The sequence below is a fragment of the Bubalus bubalis genome, chromosome 22 (genome assembly GCF_019923935.1).
Source record: "Bubalus bubalis isolate 160015118507 breed Murrah chromosome 22, NDDB_SH_1, whole genome shotgun sequence".
Lineage (NCBI taxonomy): Eukaryota > Metazoa > Chordata > Mammalia > Artiodactyla > Bovidae > Bubalus > Bubalus bubalis.
In genome coordinates this window covers 9,757,796-9,776,438 of record NC_059178.1, presented here as the reverse complement: position 1 = coordinate 9,776,438, position 18,643 = coordinate 9,757,796, and the positions used below count along the sequence as shown (strand labels likewise).

The 18,643-nt window shown below is 41.1% G+C and overlaps 1 protein-coding gene across 10 annotated transcripts in view; it reads left to right on the top strand.

The window, feature by feature from the left end:
• DCC (DCC netrin 1 receptor) overlaps positions 1 to 18,643 on the top strand; it is a 1,367,203-nt gene that overhangs the window by 826,986 nt on the left and 521,574 nt on the right. The gene's annotated exons all lie outside the window — the stretch shown is intronic.

Here is an 18,643-nt window from a genome sequence, read left to right as displayed (position 1 = left end):
ATCAGTTCTTCCAATGAATATTCAGGACCGATTTCCTTTAGGATGGACTGATTTGATCTCCTTGCTGTCCAAGAGACTCTCAAGAGTCTTCTCTAACACTACAGTTCAAAAGCATCAATTCTTTGCCACTCAGCTATCTTTATAGTCCTTTACAGACCTTTTCCAGTCCTGTGACCACTGCTGAGTTTTCCAAATTTGCTGGCATATTGAGTGCAGCACTTTCACAGCATCATCTTTTAGGATTTGGAATAGCTCAACTGGAATTCCATCACATCCACTAACTGTTTGTACTGATGCTTCCTAAGGCCCACTTGACCTTGCATCCCGGATGTCTGGCTCTAGGTGAATGATCACACCATTGTGATTATCTGGGTCACGAAGATCTTTTTTTGTACAGTTCTTCTGTGTATTCTTGCCACCTCTTCTTAATCTTCTGCTTCTGTTAGGTCCATACCATTTCTATTGTTTATTGTGCTCATCTTTGCATGAAATGTTCCCTTGGTATCTCTAATTTTCTTGAAGAGATCTCTAGTCTTTCCCATTCTATTATTTTCCTCTATTTCTTTGCATTGATCACCAAGGAAGGCTTTCTTATCTCTCCTTGCTATTCTTTGGAACTCTACATTCAGATGCTTATATCTTTCCTTTTCTCCTTTGCCTTTAGCTTCTCTTCTATTCTCAGCTATTTTTAAGGCCTCCTCAGACAACCATTTTGCCTTTTTGCATTTCTTTTTCTTGGGGAGGGTCTTGATCACTGCCTCCTGTACAATGTCATGAACCTCGGTCCATAGTTCTTCAGGCACTCTGTCTATCAGATCTAACCCTTGAATCTATTTGTCACTTCCACTGTTTAATGGTAAGGGATTTGATTTAGGTCTTACTTGAATGGTCTAGTGGTTTTCCCTACTTTCTTCAATTTAAATCTGAATTTGGCAATAAGGAGTTCATGATCTGAGCCACAGTCAGCTCCTGGCCTTGTTTTTGCTGACTGTATAGAGCTTCTCCATCTTTGGCTGCAAAGAACATAATCAGTCTGAATTTGGTGTTGACCATCTGGTGATACCCATGTATAGAGTCTTCTCTTGTGTTATTGGAAAAGGTGTTTGTTATGACTAGTGCATTCATTTGGCAAAACTATTAGCCTTTGCCCTGCTTCATTCTAAACTCCAAGGCCAAATTTATCTGTTACTCCAGGTGTTTCTTGACTTCCTACTTTTGCATTCCAGTCCCCTATAATGAAAAGGACATCTTCTTTGGACGTTAGTTCTAGAAGGTCTTGTAGGTCTTCATAGAACTGTTCAACTTCAGCTTCTTCAGCGTTACTGGTTGGGGCATAGACTAGGATTACTGTGATATTGAATGGTTTGCCTTGGAAATGAACAGAGATCATTCTGTCATTTTTGAGATTGCATCCAAGTACTGCATTTCAGACTCTTCTGTTGACCATGATGGCTTCCCCATTTCTTCTGAGGGATTCCTGCCTGCAGTAGTAGATATAATGGTCATCTGAGTTAAAATCACCCTTTCCAGTCCATTTTAGTTCACTGATTCCAAAAACATTGATGTTCACTCTTGCCATCTCCAATTTGACCACTTCCAATTTGTATTGATTCATGGACCTAAATTCCAGGTTCCTGTGCAATATTGTTCTTTACAACATTGGACTTTACTTCCATCACCAGTTGCATCCACAACTGGGCATTGTTTTTGCTTTGGCTCTGTCTCTTCTTTCTTTCTAGAGTTATTTCTCCATTGATATCCAGTAGCATATTGGGCACCTACCAACCTGAGGAATTCATCTTTCAGTGTCTTGTCTTTTTGACTTTTCAAACCGTTCATGGAGTTCTCAAGGCAAGAATACTGAAGTGGTTTGGCATTCCCTTCTCCAATGGACCACATTTTGTCAGAAGTCTCCACCATAAACTGTCTATCTTGGGTGGCCCTACACAGCATGGCTCACAGTTTCATTGCATTAGACAAGGCAGTGGTCCATGTGATCAGTTTGGTTAGTTTTCTTTGATTGTGATTTTCATTCTGTCTGCCCTCTGATGGATAAAGATAAGAGGCTTATGGAAGCTTCCTGATGGGAGAGACTGACTGCAGGGCAAACTGGGTCTTGTTCTGATGGATGGGGCCATGCTCAGTAAATCTTTAATCCAATTTTCTGTTGATGGGTAGGCTGTGTTCCCTCCCTGTTGTTTGACCTGAGTCCAAATTATGGTGGAGGTTGATGAAGATAATGGCGACCTCCTTCAAAAGGTCCCATGCACCCACTGTTACACTCAGTGCCCCCAACCCTGAAGCAGGCCACCACCGGCTCATGCCTCTGCTGGAGACTCCTGGACACTCACGGGAAATCTATGTCAGTCTCTTTTGGGGTCACTGCTCCTTTCTCCTGGGTCCTGGTGCCCACAGGGTTCTCTTTGTGCCCTCCAAGAGTCTGTTTCCCCAGTCCTGTGTAAGTTCCAGCAGTTCTGTGGTGGCTTATTGGCGACCTCCTCTAAGAGGGCTTATGCCACACCCAGGTCTGCTGCACCCAGAGCCCTTGCCCCTGCGGCAAGCCACTGCTGACCTGTATCTCCACAGGAGACACCCAAACACAGTTTGGGCTCAGTCTCTGTGGGGTCTCTGGGTCCTGGTGCACACAAGGTTTGTTTGAGCCCTCCGGGTGTCTATAGCGGGAATGGGGTTTGATTCTAAATGTGATTTTGTCACTCCTACCATCTTCCTAGGCCTTCTCCTTTGCCCTTGGATGTGGGGTACCTTTTTTTTTTTTTTGTAAGATTCAACATTCTCCTATGCCAGCAAAGTGGGAAAATTCAGCAATGGCCACAGGACTGGAAAAGGTCAGTTTCATTCCAATCCCAAAGAAAGGCAATGCCAAAGGTGCTCAAACTACCGCACAGTTGCACTCATCTCACATGCTAGCAAAGTAATCCTCAAAGTTCTCCAAGCCAGGCTTCAGCAATACATGAACCGTGAACTTCCAGATGTTCAAACAAGATTTAGAAAAGGCAGAGGAACCAGAGATCAAATTGCTAACATCCATTGAATCATTGAAAAAGCAAGAGAATTCCAGAAAAACATCTACTTCTACTTTATTGACTATGCCAAAGCCTTTGACTGTGAGGATCACAACAAACTGTGGAAATTTCTTAAAGAGATGGGAATATCTGACCACCTGACCTGCCTCCTGAGAAATCTGTATGCAGGTCATGAAGAAACAGTTAGATCTGGACATGAAACAACAGACTGGTTCTAAATTGGGAAAGGAGTACGTCAAGGCTATATATTGTCACCCTGTTTATTTAACTTCTATGCAGAGTAGATCATGGGAAATGTTAGACTGGATGAAGCACAAGCTGGAATCAGATTGCTGGGAAAAGTATCAATAACCTCAGATATGCAGATTACACCATACTTACGGCAGAAAGCGAGGAAGAACTAAAGAGCCTCTTTATGAAAGTGAAAGAGGAGAGTGAAAAGGGTGGCTTAAAACTCAATATTCATAAAACTAAGATCATGGCATCTGGTCCCATCACTTCATGGAAAATAGATGGGGAAACAATGGAAACAGTGAGAGACTTTATTTATTTATTTATTTATTTTTGAGTTCCAAAATCACTGCAGATGGTGACTGCAGCCATGAAATTAAAAGACACTTGCTTCTTGGAAGAAAAGTTATGACCAACCTAGATAGCATATTAAAAAGCAGAGACATTACTTTGCCAACAAAGATATGTCTAGTCAAAGCTATGGTTTTTTCAGTAGTCAAGTATGGATGTGAGTGTTGGGCTGTAAAGAAAGTTGAGCGCTGAAGAACTGATGCTTTTGAACTGTGGTGTGGAAGAAGACTTTTGAGAGTCTATTGGACTGCAAGGAGATCCAACCAGTCCATCCTAAAGGAAATCAGTCCGGAATGTTCATTGGAAGGACTGATGCTGAAACTGAAGCTCCAATACTTTGGCCATCTGATGTGAAGAACTGACTCATTGGAAAAGACCCTGATGCTGGGAAAGATTGAAGGCGGGAAGAGAAGGGGATGGCTGAGGATGAGATAATTGGATGGCATCACCGACTCAATGGGCATGAGTTTGAGTAAACTCCAGGAGTTGGTGATGGACAGGGAAGCCTGGTGTGCTGCAGTCCATGGGGTTGCAAAGAATTAGACATGACTGAGCAACTGAACTGAACATTCTTCCTGTCAATAGTTGTTCAGCAGCAAGTTATAATTTCAGAGTTCTCACAGGAGAAGAGGATTACAAGTCCTGCTCCGCCGTCTTCCTCTGCCACACTCATAAAGCTGTTGTTTGCAAGATCCCACGATCCTTCGTCTTGGTCTCCATGGACAGTGAGTTATATATGTGTATACACACATGCTTATTTATAGTCTTAAATCAGTGGAACTTTGAAGAAAAATAGGAGAAGCAATCATTTGGAAGTAAAACATTTTCCTTTAAAAGAAAAACAAAACAGGTTTTGATGAGTTGTCCTTTTTTCTATAATTTATTGTTTTTATTTTTCGTTCTGTAATCTTTTAGAGGTTTAACATGGTGGTTTGTTCAAACTAGAATAAATCTATAATATACATGTCATGGAATATCCCTGTAATGGTACAATTTCTGAGCTTCCCTGGTGGCTCACCCAGTAAAAAGTCTGCTTTCTATGCAGGAGCCCTGGGTTCGATCCCTGGGTCAGGAAGATCTCCTGCAAATGGAAATGGCAATGCACTGCAGTGTTCTTGCCTGGACAATCCTATGTACAGAGGAGTGTGGGGAGCCCTTGTCCATGGGGTTGCAAAGAGTTGGACATGACTGAGCAATTAACATGTCATCACATTGTCGGTACAATTTCTACCAGGAAGAAAGCAAAACCACATAAAACAAACACACAAAAAGCTAACTGATCCGCCGCTCTGAAATGTGGTAATACTATGGAAGGTCAAAAGCATTACTGCTCTCTTTCCACTATTTCCTTTTTTTGATGATGGATTGAACAATTATTGTATAGATCCAAATACTTTAAAATATTAATACCTCCTTATGAAAAGTTTTCATGCCATCTATTGATTATTTAACTTTTTGAAGCAGTTTCTTCTTCTTAACTCAATCTTGTCCTACTCTTTTCCTGCAGTAAGTTTATTCAGTTCAGTTCAGTTCAGTCACTCAGTCGTGTCCGACTCTTTGTGACCCCATGAATTGCAGCACCCCAGGCCTCCCTGTCCAACACCAACTCCCGGAGTTCACTCAAACTCACGTCCATCGAGTCGGTGATGCTATCCAGCCATCTCATCCTCTGGCATCCCCTTCTCCTCCTTCCCCCAATCCCTCCCAGCATCAGAGTCTTTTCCAATGAGTCAACTCTTCGCATGAGGTGGCCAAAGTACTGGAGTTTCAGCTTTAGCATCATTCCTTCCAAAGAAATCCCTGGACTGACTTCCTTTAGAATGGACTGGTTGGATCTCCTTGCAGTCCAAGGGACTCTCAAGAGTCTTCTCCAACACCACAGTTCAAAAGCTTCAATTCTTCGGCGCTCAGCTTTGTTTATAGTCCAACTCTCACATCCATACATGACCACAGGAAAAACCATAGCCTTGACTAGATGGACCTTTGTTGGCAAAGTAATGTCTCTGCTTTTGAATATGCTATCTAGGTAGTTATGACACTTTTCTTCCAAGGAGTAAGCATCTTTTAATTTCATAGCTGCAGTCACCATCTGCAGTGATTTTGGAGCCCAAAAAAAGGAAGTCTGATACTGTTTCCACTGTTTCCCCATCTATTTCCCATGAAGTGATGGGACCAGATGCCATGATCTTAGTTTTATGAATGTTGAGCTTTAAGCCAACTTTTTCACTCTCTTCTTTCACTTTTATCAAGAGGCTTTTTAGTTCCTCTTCACTTTCTGCCATAAGGGTGGTGTCATCTGCATATCTGAGGTGATTGATATTTCTCCCGGCAATCTTGATTCCAGCTTGTGCTTCTTCCAGCCCAGCGTTTCTCATGATGTACTCTGCATATAAGTTAAATAAGCAGGGTGACAATATGCAGCCTTGATGTACTCCTTGCTGCTGCTGCTGCTAAGTCACTTCAGTCATGTCCGACTCTGTGTGACCCCATAGACAACAGCCCACCAGGCTCCCCTATCCCTGGGATTCTCCAGGCAAGAACACTGGAGTGGGTTGCCATTTCCTTCTCCAATGCATGAAAGTGAGAAGTGAAAATGAAGTCGCTCAGTCATGTCCGACTCTTAGCGACCCCATGGACTGTAGCCCACCAGGCTCCTCCATCCATGGGATTTTCCAGGCGAGAGTACTGGAGTGGGGTGCCATTGCCTTCTCTGGACGTACTCCTTAGAAAGTAGTCATTTCTGTACAGCTACAGAAATACATGAGACATCATCTTTCTTTGACTTCTGTCTTTGTAATCTATCAAGGCCTGATATTTGGTGCATCTAACCAATTATCCAAAGACTCTCAAACTGTCTTCATAATGTTCACAACAATGACTTTCTCTGTTTTCTTCATTAAAACAAAAAAGCAGCCGTAGAACCACAGTCTCAGATGAGTAAAAGAATGAAAGGAACTACCTTGTAATTTAAAGGGACAATTAACTCTTGTTCAAGATCACCAGTTTCTCTGATGGACTGCTCATTCCCCTTTTCTTGAATGTGCCCTATGTGTGAATGTAACTTCGTTGGTGTGACTAAGTGCATTCTCTTCTGCTGAAACATTTATGGATGAGGTAGAGAAAAGGAACCTGTAAACTCAGTCTGTAATGTGAGCCATGGTTCACAAGCCCTGTGCTGTCTCACTAGCAACAGTATGGCGATATTTACACTAATATTGGTTGCTGCACAAGCCACAGAACAAGAGAATTCTGGTTAACAGTGATTTTCATCTCAGGCCATAAAGCTGAGGAAAATATGAGATAAACAGTCTCATATTTCTAAAGAGACATATGCGGTATACTCTCCTAGGACTTGTTGGCACTGGCCAAGTCTGGTCATCATCCCCTGTAAGTGTGGAAGATTCTTTGATGTGTTGAAATTTGTCAACACATTGTCAGGGCTTCCCTGGTGACTCAAACAGCAGTGAGTCCACCTGCATTGTGGGAAACCTGGGTTCCATCCCTGGGTTGGGAAGATCCCCTGGAGGAGGGTATGGCAACCCACTCCAGTATTCTTGCCTAGAGACTCCCCATGGACAGAGCAGCCTGGCAGGCTACAGTCCATTGGGTCGCAAAGAGTCAGACACGACTGAGTGACTAAACACACAGGCATTGTCATGGCATTTTCTTTCCCCTACAAGTCAAGTTATGGAGACACCAAGAAAACTCCTTGAACAGAGTGCATTTGTGATTTGTGTGCGTGTGTATGTTTTACTGGAAACTGCTTGCACAACTGGAAAACAGACATCTTATCTTGATTAAAAGTTGTCTGGAGGTGCCCACTGTAAGGTAAAGGAACTAGAGAAGGCAAGGTTTGGAGAAAGAATGAGAGCGATACTCTATAGGAACAGATCACCTTTAATGAGGCAAAAAGGGGCAGCAGTCAGACCAGTGAGCTGCTGTGCTAAGTCAAGAAGAGGGTAGGTATATATAGAAAACATATATGCAGAAATACATTGTTTTGAAGGGATCTGTTTTTCCTCAAGATTATTTTTGATTAGTTAGCTTCTAACAACAGGGGCAAGGAATTCCTGAGACCGGCCGGAGACTAGGACCAGCTGGGAGCTGAACATAATCAATGTTCATGTCCATTCCTTTCTTTGGGGGAGAAAATTCTTTATTCTGTACAGAACGGTGGGAAGGACCCGGAAGGGAGTTTTCACTCCAGGCCATTTTGAGCCGTGTAGCTTTCCTTCACCCACAGCCCAGCAGGAGAAAGGGAAAGTCAGCTGTGTTGAGCTCTGTTTCCACTTTGGGGAAGAACAAGGGTGTGAGTTGTACTTGTGAAGAAAAAGCAGAGCTGAAGACAGCTGAAGAAGCCTGCCCACAAGGTTCTGGCTGCAGAGGCTACAGCCACAGAAGATACTGGGGGTGGAGCGGAGCTGGGAGCTGGGGCAGAAGGCCAGCCAGACCCTGCTGTGCCTGCTTTAGGAAGGGGTCTAGAGTGGAGGTTCCTCAGGTGGAAAGGCCTCAGAAGAACCCACATAGCTGCCCCCACAAAACACACATGTGGATGCCTTCTACGACTATGGATTCTAAAGAGCACAGGTTGAGAAAAAGAGCCTCTGTCTCTTTACTTGAAGTCCATCCTTGCTTTCCACCCTAGAGAAGCCCTAAGTCCTGGGGGTGGGGGTTGGGGGCCAGGCAGACCCAATAGAATAAAAAACAAGTGACAGACAGTTCCATTGCCTCTTACCCATTTTTGGCCTCAGGCCAGCTCTAGGAGGAGGGAAGAAACTTGAAACCGAATGTTAGGTTAATGTCTTGATTTAGAGCTTACTTGATTGCATGTGTATGTGTTACCTTTATTGTTACTGTTTTTAATATCTGAAAAGAAAGCTTTTAAAATATTTTAAGGTGCCTTCAGGACTTGAGGATTGACCCAAGTTGCTATCTAGGATAGAAAATATATCTGATAGAGTGTGTTTGAAAGTGGAGGATGGGAAAAAAATAAAGGTGTTTCCTCTTCTTTCTTGCTATTCCAATAGTTCAGCTTGTTCAATAAACCAATTCTAGGCATTGAACTTCACTTACACCAGTCAGCTCTGATTTCAACAGGTATCTCTTTGTTAATGGTCCCTTGCGTTCTGTTCAGGTCCTGATTCATTTGGGTCTATGGGACTACAAAAGGACAAGGCTCCCCTCGGCAGAAATGTCATTTACCTCCCGAGGAGGGCAAGCCTCAGGGAATCTTGATAGTTCATTCTTCTCCCTTCTAGATGGTAAAGTGTTGTCAGTGGCTGCGACACTGGGTTGGTGTTTATTGTATCTGGCATTGGATTAGAATGAAAGTAAAAGAAAATGAAGACCGAAATCTGAAAGCGTGACAGAACACCATTGTGACTGTCTTATACCCCCTCCTTGTAAATGATGGATTGCTTTTTCCTGGCTATTTAATCAGGTCTTCAAATCATGCCTCCAATTCCTCAGAGATGCAGTGTAGGCCGTGTGCACAGATGGTGGAGAGGCTAGCTATAAATATAAACTCAGCAATGAAGCTGACCATGGCGGAAGAACAGAGCCCTCTCTCTCGAAGTTCCAACAATAAACGGTCACCATATATTGTGAAGCACATCGTGGGCCTGCATTGACCAGCTGTTCAGCTTTGGTCTGTCCACATGCTTGTGGCTCCGAGATTCTCTGGGCAACCATAACAATCTGCTTCTCACTGAAGCGCGCACAATGGCCTGTTCAAGAGGGCGCCCATGGTTGGTGGATATTTACATAAGCCTAATGAAGTTTCAGCCTCGTCTTTTATACAGAGTTTAGCTATTCCCTCTTTCACAATTAGTGACTTAGGAAACATCACCTAAATTAAATGGAGTTAATGATTTGTTTTTCTCTCCAGAAAATAAGTTTTGGAAAACTATTGAAATGTGTGCACTGTAACATGTGGAATATATGCATGGTTTCCTCAAGATAAAGATCAAGATGATCGATGGCATTTTAAAAAAAGTCATTATACTAGAGGAAATACTATCAGGAATGTTGTATATCTGACACTATGATGCTGTACACACATTTCCAGACTGCTAACCATCTGTGCATACCTAACACAACCATGAGTGCACATACACTTGTGCACCCACAGACAAAGATCTGCACACTTAAGAAGACTTTCCATATGCGTGAGAAATACTTAGGTGTGTTATGTAAGTGGTGGTAAATTCAGGTTAAAATACTGCAGCTGGTTTGTATCACTTGCATTGCCTAGCCATCTCTTCTAAGAGCTAAGGAAATGTTTTTTTGTTGTTGTTATTTTGGTTTTAGTTTCTTGTTGTTATTTTACTTTTATTTACCTATTACCTGGTGAGAGACATCAGTTAAGTCCTCTTTCCAAATGACGATTGACTGTAGCTCTTCAAGTCTACTACTCACTGAACAGCCCAGCCAAAAAGTGTCAAGAATCAATGTGTTAGGAGTCATAAGATACTTCAGTAGTCAGATTTGCAAACAGGTACACAATACTTTTGGATCTGGTTGACATAGCAGATGCTGATGAGTTAGTTACCCATTAGTCATCCTCCAGTGAAATGGAGTGTGGGTAGAAAGTGAAAGTCGCTCAGTCACGTCCACCTCTTTGGGATCCATGGACTATACAGTTCATGGCATTCTCCAGGCCAGAATACTGGAGTGGGTAGCCTTTTCCTTCTCCAGGGGATCTTCCCAACCCAGGGATTGAACCCAGGTCTCCTGCATTGCAGACAGATTCTTTACCAGCTGAGCCATGAGGGAAGCCTGAGAATGATGGAGTGTGGGTAAGTAATAGTTAAATTAAGACTGGTTGGTTGCTGAAAGGAGAAGTAAGCTTATTTTCTGGTGCTGGTGACGTAGTATGGGATAGAGAGGATGATAGGAACAAAGATAAGATACATATAAAATATCAGTTATCTTGGAGTAGTGATCTTGGTTCTAATTGTTAGGTAGCATTCTGTTGAATTTTAAGCCAGTGGAAAAGCTGGATTAAAACTCAGCATTAGAAAAATGAAGATTGTGTCATCCAGTCGTATCACTTCATGGCAAGGGGAAACAATGGAAACAGTGACAGACTTTATTTTCTTGGGCTCCAAAATCACTGCAGATGGTGACTACAGCCATGAAATTAAAAGATGCTTGCTCCTTGGAAGAAAAGCTATCACAAACCTAGAGAGCATTTTAAAAAGCAGAGACATTACATTGCCAACAAAAGTCCTTATGGTCAAAGCTATAGTTTTTCCAGTAGTCATGTATGGATGTGAGAGTTGGACTATAAGGAAAACTGAGTGCAGAAGAATTGATGCTTTTGAACTGTGGTGTTGGAGAAGACTCTTGAGAGTCCCCTGGACTGCAAGGAGATCCAACCAGTTCATCCTAAAAGAAATCAATCCTCAGTGTTCATAAGAAGGACTGATGCTGAAGCTGAAGCTCCAGTACTTTGGCCACCTGATGTGAAGAGCTGACTCATTTGAAAACACCCTGATTCTGGGAAAGATTGAAAGCAGGAGGAGAAGGGGACAAGAGAAGATGAGATGGTTGGATGGCATCACCAACTCAATGGACATGAGTTTGAGCAAGCTCTGGGAGATGGTGAAGGACAAGGAAGCCTGGCGTGCTGCAGTCCATGGTGTCGCAAAGAGTCAGACACGACTGAGCGACTGAACAACAGCATTATGTTTCCTGGCCATAGTCTGCATTGAAAATAATTAGAAATACTTAACTGCTGGGCAGAGAAGATAAGGGCCAGAGAACTGGGAATACAGCTGTAATCAAGATATATATAGTCTGGAATATTTTAAATTTAATGGCAGAAATGGATGAATATATAACAAAGTAGCCATGGGGAGTAATAATGTATTCTCTATATTCTAGACACAGAAAAGTAATATGTTCACAACCAAATAAACACTATTCTAAATATTTCCTAAATGTAGATTTGCTTGGGCAATGTACCAATTCATACTTTCCGAATAAGAAATATATATGGGACATGTATCTCATATTTGTCTCATATCCCAAACACATTTGTTGATATTGAATATGTTCTAATGCTGGTTTTCTGTTTTTCCTCCAAGATTGGCAACATAGTAGTTTCCCACTGTAGGTGGGGAAATATATTGGTTAAGCATTTAGAAAAAAAAATATGAGCTATTTTCAATTCCTTGTCCTCCCCTGGAAAAGCTTTACTGTTTACAAATGATGTCAAATTTTAAACATTGTATTAAGGGGGTAGATCACATGTTAGCAAAAGTATTAGGTCTGGTCATGAACATAGAGGCATAAAATCAGAAGTCCTTTTGATGCCGAAAACTTGGTCTCCATGCCCCTGTGCTGAATCAAATCTTGGAGACAGAGTTTTCAGTGAAGTAGAAAAGAAGAGCTTTATTACTTTGCTGGGCAAAGGGGGAAAACAGTAGGCGTGTGCCCCCTCGAAAACCACGCTGCTAGGTGGGAAGATTTGGTAAGGAGTTTCATAGCAGTAGTTCAAGGCTAGGGTTGCTAATAAGATTAGGGTGTGTGCAGTCCCTGTATTTTGACCTGTTTCCAAGTAATCTTTTGATGAGCTTCTCTGGTTCTTTTAATCAGGCCTCAGGTGGTCTTCTCTGTAGGAGGAATGCTTTCAGTTCAGTTCAGTTGCTCAGTCATATCCAACTCTTTGCGGCCCCATGGACTGCAGCACGGCAGGCCTCCCTGTCGATCACCAACTCCCGGAGTTTACTCAAACTCATGTCCATTGAGTCAGTGATGCCATCCAACCATCTTGTCCTCTGTCATCCCCCTCTCCTCCCACATTCAATCTTTCCCAGCATTGGAGTCTTTCAAATGAGTCAGTTCTTCTCATCAGGTGGCCAAAGAAATGCTTACATCTTCTATTTGTTGGGTTTTTCTTCCATACAGAGCTTAAAGACATTGTTACATGAATCCCTTGAGGCAGAAGCATGATCCTACCCTAAGGCTGTACTATTGTTTCTTGGCTGTTCCTCCCTTATCCCTGCTTTCCCTCTCTTCCTTGACTAGTACCCGTTCAAATCTGCCCTTTGGAACTCAGGGACTATCACACAGGCTGGAGTCCATTCCATACAAGAAATGGGGGACCTAGAAAGGCCTCCATGCCCAGGAGCCCCACAGAGTCCTGCTGGGATTTGGTTTGAATCTATTTTTGTGACTTTTCGCTATCAACATGAGAAGAAAACCTTATTGTTGTTCAGTCATGTCCACCTCTTTGTGACACCATAGACTGCAGCATGCCAGGCTTCCTGGTCCTTCACTATGTCCCAAAGTTTGGTGAAATTCATGTCCATTGAGTCGATGATGCCATCCATCTGTCACCTGCTTTTCCTGCCCTCAATCTTTCCCAGCATCAGAGTCTTTTCCAATGTGTTGGAATTTCCTATCAGGTGGCCAAAGCATTGGAGCTTCAGTGTCAGCATCAGTCCTTCCAATGAATATTCAGGGTTGATTTCCTTTAGGATTGACTGGTTTGATCTCTTTGCTGTTCAAGGACTCTCAAGAGTCTTTTCCAGCACCACAATTCAAAAACATCAATTCTTCAACACCCAGCTTTCTCTATGGTCCAACTCTCACATCCATACATGACTACTGGAAAAACTGTAGCTTTAACTCTGTGGACCTTTGCTGGCAAAGTGATGTCTCTACTTTATTTTATTTTTTTAAATTTTATTTTATTTTTAAACTTTACAAAATTGTATTAGTTTTGCCAAATATCAAAATGAATCCACCACAGGTATACATGTGTTCCCCATCCTGAACCCTCCTCCCTCCCCCCTCCCCATACCATCCCTCTGGGTCGTCCCAGTGCACCAGCCCCAAGCATCCAGTATCGTGCATCGAACCTGGACTAGCGACTTGTTTCATACATGATATTATACATGTTTCAATGCCATTCTCCCAAATCTTCCCACCCCTCTCCCTCTGCAACAGAGTCCATAAGACTGTTCTATACATCAGTGTCTCTTTTGCTGTCTCGTACACAGGGTTATTGTTACCATCTTTCTAAATTCCATATATATGCGTTAGTATACTGTATTGGTGTTTTTCTTTCTGGCTTACTTCACTCTGTACAATAGGCTCCAGTTTCATCCACCTCATTAGAACTGATTCAAATGTGTTCTTTTTAATGGCTGAGTAATACTCCATTGTGTATATTTACCACTGCTTTCTTATCCATTCATCTGCTGATGGACATCTAGGTTGCTTCCGTGTCCTGGCTATTATAAACAGTGCTGCAATGAACATTGGGGTACACGTGTCTCTTTCCCTTCTGGTTTCCTCAGTGTGTATGCCCAGCAGTGGGATTGCTGGATCATAAGGCAGTTCTATTTCCAGTTTTTTAAGGAATCTCTACACTGTTCTCCATAGTGGCTGTACTAGTTTGCATTCCCACCAACAGTGTAAGAGGGTTCCCTTTTCTCCACACCCTCTCCAGCATTTATTGCTTGTAGACTTTTGGATTGTAGCCATTCTGACTGGTGTGAAATGGTACCTCATAGTGGTTTTGATTTGCATTTCTCTGATAATGAGTGATGTTGAGCATCTTTTCATGTGTTTGTTAGCCATCTGTATGTCTTCTTTAGAGAAATGTCTATTTAGTTCTTTGGCCCATTTTTTGATTGGGTCATTTATTTTTCTGGAGTTGAGCTGTAGGAGTTGCTTGTATATTCTCGAGATTAGTTGTTTGTCAGTTGCTTCATTTGCTATTATCTTCTCCCATTCTGAAAGCTGTCTTTTCACCTTGCTAATAGTTTCCTTTGATGTGCAGAAGCTTTTAAGGTTAATTAGGTCCCATTTGTTTATTTTTGCTTTTATTTCCAATATTCTGGGAGGTGGGTCATAGAGGATCCTGCTGTGATGTATGTCAGAGAGTGTTTTGCCTATGTTCTCCTTGAGGAGTTTTATAGTTTCTGGTCTTACATTTAGATCTTTAATCCATTTTGAGTTTATTTTTGTGTATGGTGTTAGAAAGTGTTCTAGTTTCATTCTTTTACAAGTGGTTGACCAGAGTTCCCAGCACCACTTGTTAAAGAGATTGTCTTTAATCCATTGTGTATTCTTGCCTCCTTTGTCAAAGATAAGGTGTCCATATGTGTGTGGATTTATCTCTGGGCTTTCTATTTTGTTCCATTGATCTATATTTCTGTCTTTGTGCCAGTACCATACTGTCTTGATAACTGTGGCTTTGTAGTAGAGCCTGAAGTCTGGTAGGTTGATTCCTCCAGTTCCATTCTTCTTTCTCAAGATCGCTTTGGCTCTTTGAGGTTTTTTGTATTTCCATACAAATTGTGAAATTATTTGTTCTAGCTCTGTGAAGAATACTGTTGGTAACTTGATAGGGATTGCATTGAATCTATAAATTGCTTTGGGTAGTATACTCATTTTCACTATATTGATTCTTCCAATCCATGAACATGGTATATTTCTCCATCTATTAGTGTCCTCTTTGATTTCTTTCACCAGTGTTTTATAGTTTTCTATATATAGGTCTTTAGTTTCTTTAGGTAGATATATTCCTAAGTATTTTATTCTTTCTGTTGCAATGGTGAATGGAATTGTTTCCTTAATTTCTCTTTCTGTTTTCTCATTATTAGTGTATAGGAATGCAAGGGATTTCTGTGTGTTGATTTTATATCCTGCAACTTTACTATAATCATTGATTAGTTCTAGTAATTTTCTGGTGGAGTCTTTAGGGTTTTCTATGTAGAGGATCATGCCATCTGCAAATAGTGAGAGTTTTACTTCTTCTTTTCCAATTCGGATTCCTTTTATTTCTTTTTCTGCTCTGATTGCTGTGGCCAAAACTTCCAAAACTATGTTGAATAGTAATGGTGAAAGTGGGCACCCTTGTCTTGTTCCTGACTTTAGAGGAAATGCTTTCAATTTTTCACCATTGAGGATAATGTTTGCTGTGGGTTTGTCATCTAAAGCTTTTATTATGTTGAGGTATGTTCCTTCTATTCTTGCTTTCTGGAGAGTTTTGATCATAAATGGATGTTGAATTTTGTCAAAGGCTTTCTCTGCATCTATTGAGAGAATCATATGGTTTTTATTTTTCAATTTGTTAATATGGTGTATTACATTGATTGATTTGCGGATATTGGAGAATCCTTGCATCCCTGGGATAAAGCCCACTTGGTCATGGTGTATGATCTTTTTAATGTGTTGTTGGATTCTGATTGCTAGAATTTTGTTAAGGATTTTTGCATCTATGTTCATCAGTGATATTGGCCTGTAGTTTTCTTTTTTTGTGGGATCTTTGTCAGGTTTTGGTATTAGGGTGATGGTGGCCTCATAGAATGAGTTTGGAAGTTTACCTTCCTCTGCAATTTTCTGGAAGAGTTTGAGCAGGATAGGTGTTAGCTCTTCTCTAAATTTTTGGTAGAATTCAGCTGTGAAGCCATCTGGACCTGGGCTTTTGTTTGCTGGAAGATTTTTTTTTTTTTTTAATTTTATTTTATTTTTAAACTTTACATAACTGTATTAGATTTGCCAAATATCAAAATGAATCCACCACAGGTTTACATGTGTTCCCCATCCTGAACCCTCCTCCCTCCTCCCTCCCCATTCCATCCCTCTGGGTCGTCCCAGTGCACCAGCCCCAAGCATCCAGTATCGTGCATCGAACCTGGACTGGCAACTCATTTCATACATGATATTTTACATGTTTCAATGCCATTCTCCCAAATCTTCCCACCCTCTCCCTCTCCCACAGAGTCCATAAGACTGTTCTATACATCAGTGTCTCTTTTGCTGTCTCGTACACAGGGTTATTGTTACCATCTTTCTAAATTCCATATATATGCGTTAGTATACTGTATTGGTGTTTTTCTTTCTGGCTTACTTCACTCTGTACAATAGGCTCCAGTTTCATCCACCTCATTAGAACTGATTCAAATGTATTCTTTTTAATGGCTGAATAATACTCCATTGTGTATATGTACCACAGCTTTCTTATCCATTCAGCTGCTGATGGACATCTAGGTTGCTTCCATGTCCTGGCTATTATAAACAGTGCTGCGATGAACATTGGGGTACTCATGTCTCTTTCCCTTCTGGTTTTCTCAGTGTGTATGCCCAGCAGTGGGATTGCTGGATCATAAGGCATGTCTATTTCCAGTTTTTTAAGGAATCTCCACACTGTTCTCCATAGTAGCTGTACTAGTTTGCATTCCCACCAACAGTGTAAGAGGGTTCCCTTTTCTCCACACCCTCTCCAGCATTTATTACTTGTAGACTTTTGGATCGCAGCCATTCTGACTGGTGTGAAATGGTACCTCATAGTGGTTTTGATTTGCATTTCTCTGATAATGAGTGATGTTGAGCATCTTTTCATGTGTTTGTTAGCCATCTGTATGTCTTCTTTGGAGAAATGTCTATTTAGTTCTTTGGCCCATTTTTTGATCGGGTCATTTATTTTTCTGGAGTTGAGCTGTAGGAGTTGCTTGTATATTCTCGAGATTAGTTGTTTGTCAGTTGCTTCATTTGCTATTATCTTCTCCCATTCTGAAGGCTGTCTTTTCACCTTGCTAATAGTTTCCTTTGATGTGCAGAAGCTTTTAAGGTTAATTAGGTCCCATTTGTTTATTTTTGCTTTTATTTCCAATATTCTGGGAGGTGGGTCATAGAGGATCCTGCTGTGATGTATGTCAGAGAGTGTTTTGCCTATGTTCTCCTCTAGGAGTTTTATAGTTTCTGGTCTTACATTTAGATCTTTAATCCATTTTGAGTTTATTTTTGTGTATGGTGTTAGAAAGTGTTCTAGTTTCATTCTTTTACAAGTGGTTGACCAGAGTTCCCAGCACCACTTGTTAAAGAGATTGTCTTTAATCCATTGTGTATTCTTGCCTCCTTTGTCGAAGATAAGGTGTCCATATGTGTGTGGATTTATCTCTGGGCTTTCTATTTTGTTCCATTGATCTATATTTCTGTCTTTGTGCCAGTACCATACTGTCTTGATAACTGTGGCTTTGTAGTAGAGCCTGAAGTCAGGTAGGTTGATTCCTCCAGTTCCATTCTTCTTTCTCAAGATCGCTTTGGCTATTCGAAGTTTTTTGTTTTTCCATACAAATTGTGAAATTATTTGTTCTAGCTCTGTGAAGAATGCTGTTGGTAGCTTGATAGGGATTGCATTGAATCTATAGATTGCTTTGGGTAGTATACTCATTTTCACTACATTGATTCTTCCAATCCATGAACATGGTATATTTCTCCATCTGTTAGTGTCCTCTTTGATTTCATTCACCAGTGTTTTATAGTTTTCTATATATAGGTCTTTAGATTCTTTAGGTAGATATATTCCTAAGTATTTTATTCTTTCCGTTGCAATGGTGAATGGAATTGTTTCCTTAATTTCTCTTTCTGTTTTCTCATTATTAGTGTATAGGAATGCAAGAGATTTCTGTGTGTTGATTTTATATCCTGCAACTTTACTATAGTCATTGATTAGTTCTAGTAATTTTCTGGTGGAGTCTTTAGGGTTTTCTGTGTAGAGGATCATGTCATCTGCAAACAGTGAGAGCTTTACTTCTTCTTTTCCAATTTGGATTCCTTTTATTTCTTTTTCTGCTCTGATTGCTGTGGCCAAAACTTCCAAAACTATGTTGAATAGTAATGGTGAAAGTGGGCACCCTTGTCTTGTTCCTGACTTTAGAGGAAATGCTTTCAATTTTTCACCATTGAGGATAATGTTTGCTGTGGGTTTGTCATATATAGCTTTGATTATGTTGAGGTATGTTCCTTCTATTCCTGCTTTCTGGAGAGTTTTGATCATAAATGGATGTTGAATTTTGTCAAAGGCTTTCTCTGCATCTATTGAGATAATCATATGGTTTTTATTTTTCAATTTGTTAATGTGGTGTATTACATTGATTGATTTGCGGATATTGAAGAATCCTTGCATCCCTGGGATAAAGCCCACTTGGTCATGGTGTATGATCTTTTTAATGTGTTGTTGGATTCTGATTGCTAGAATTTTGTTAAGGATTTTT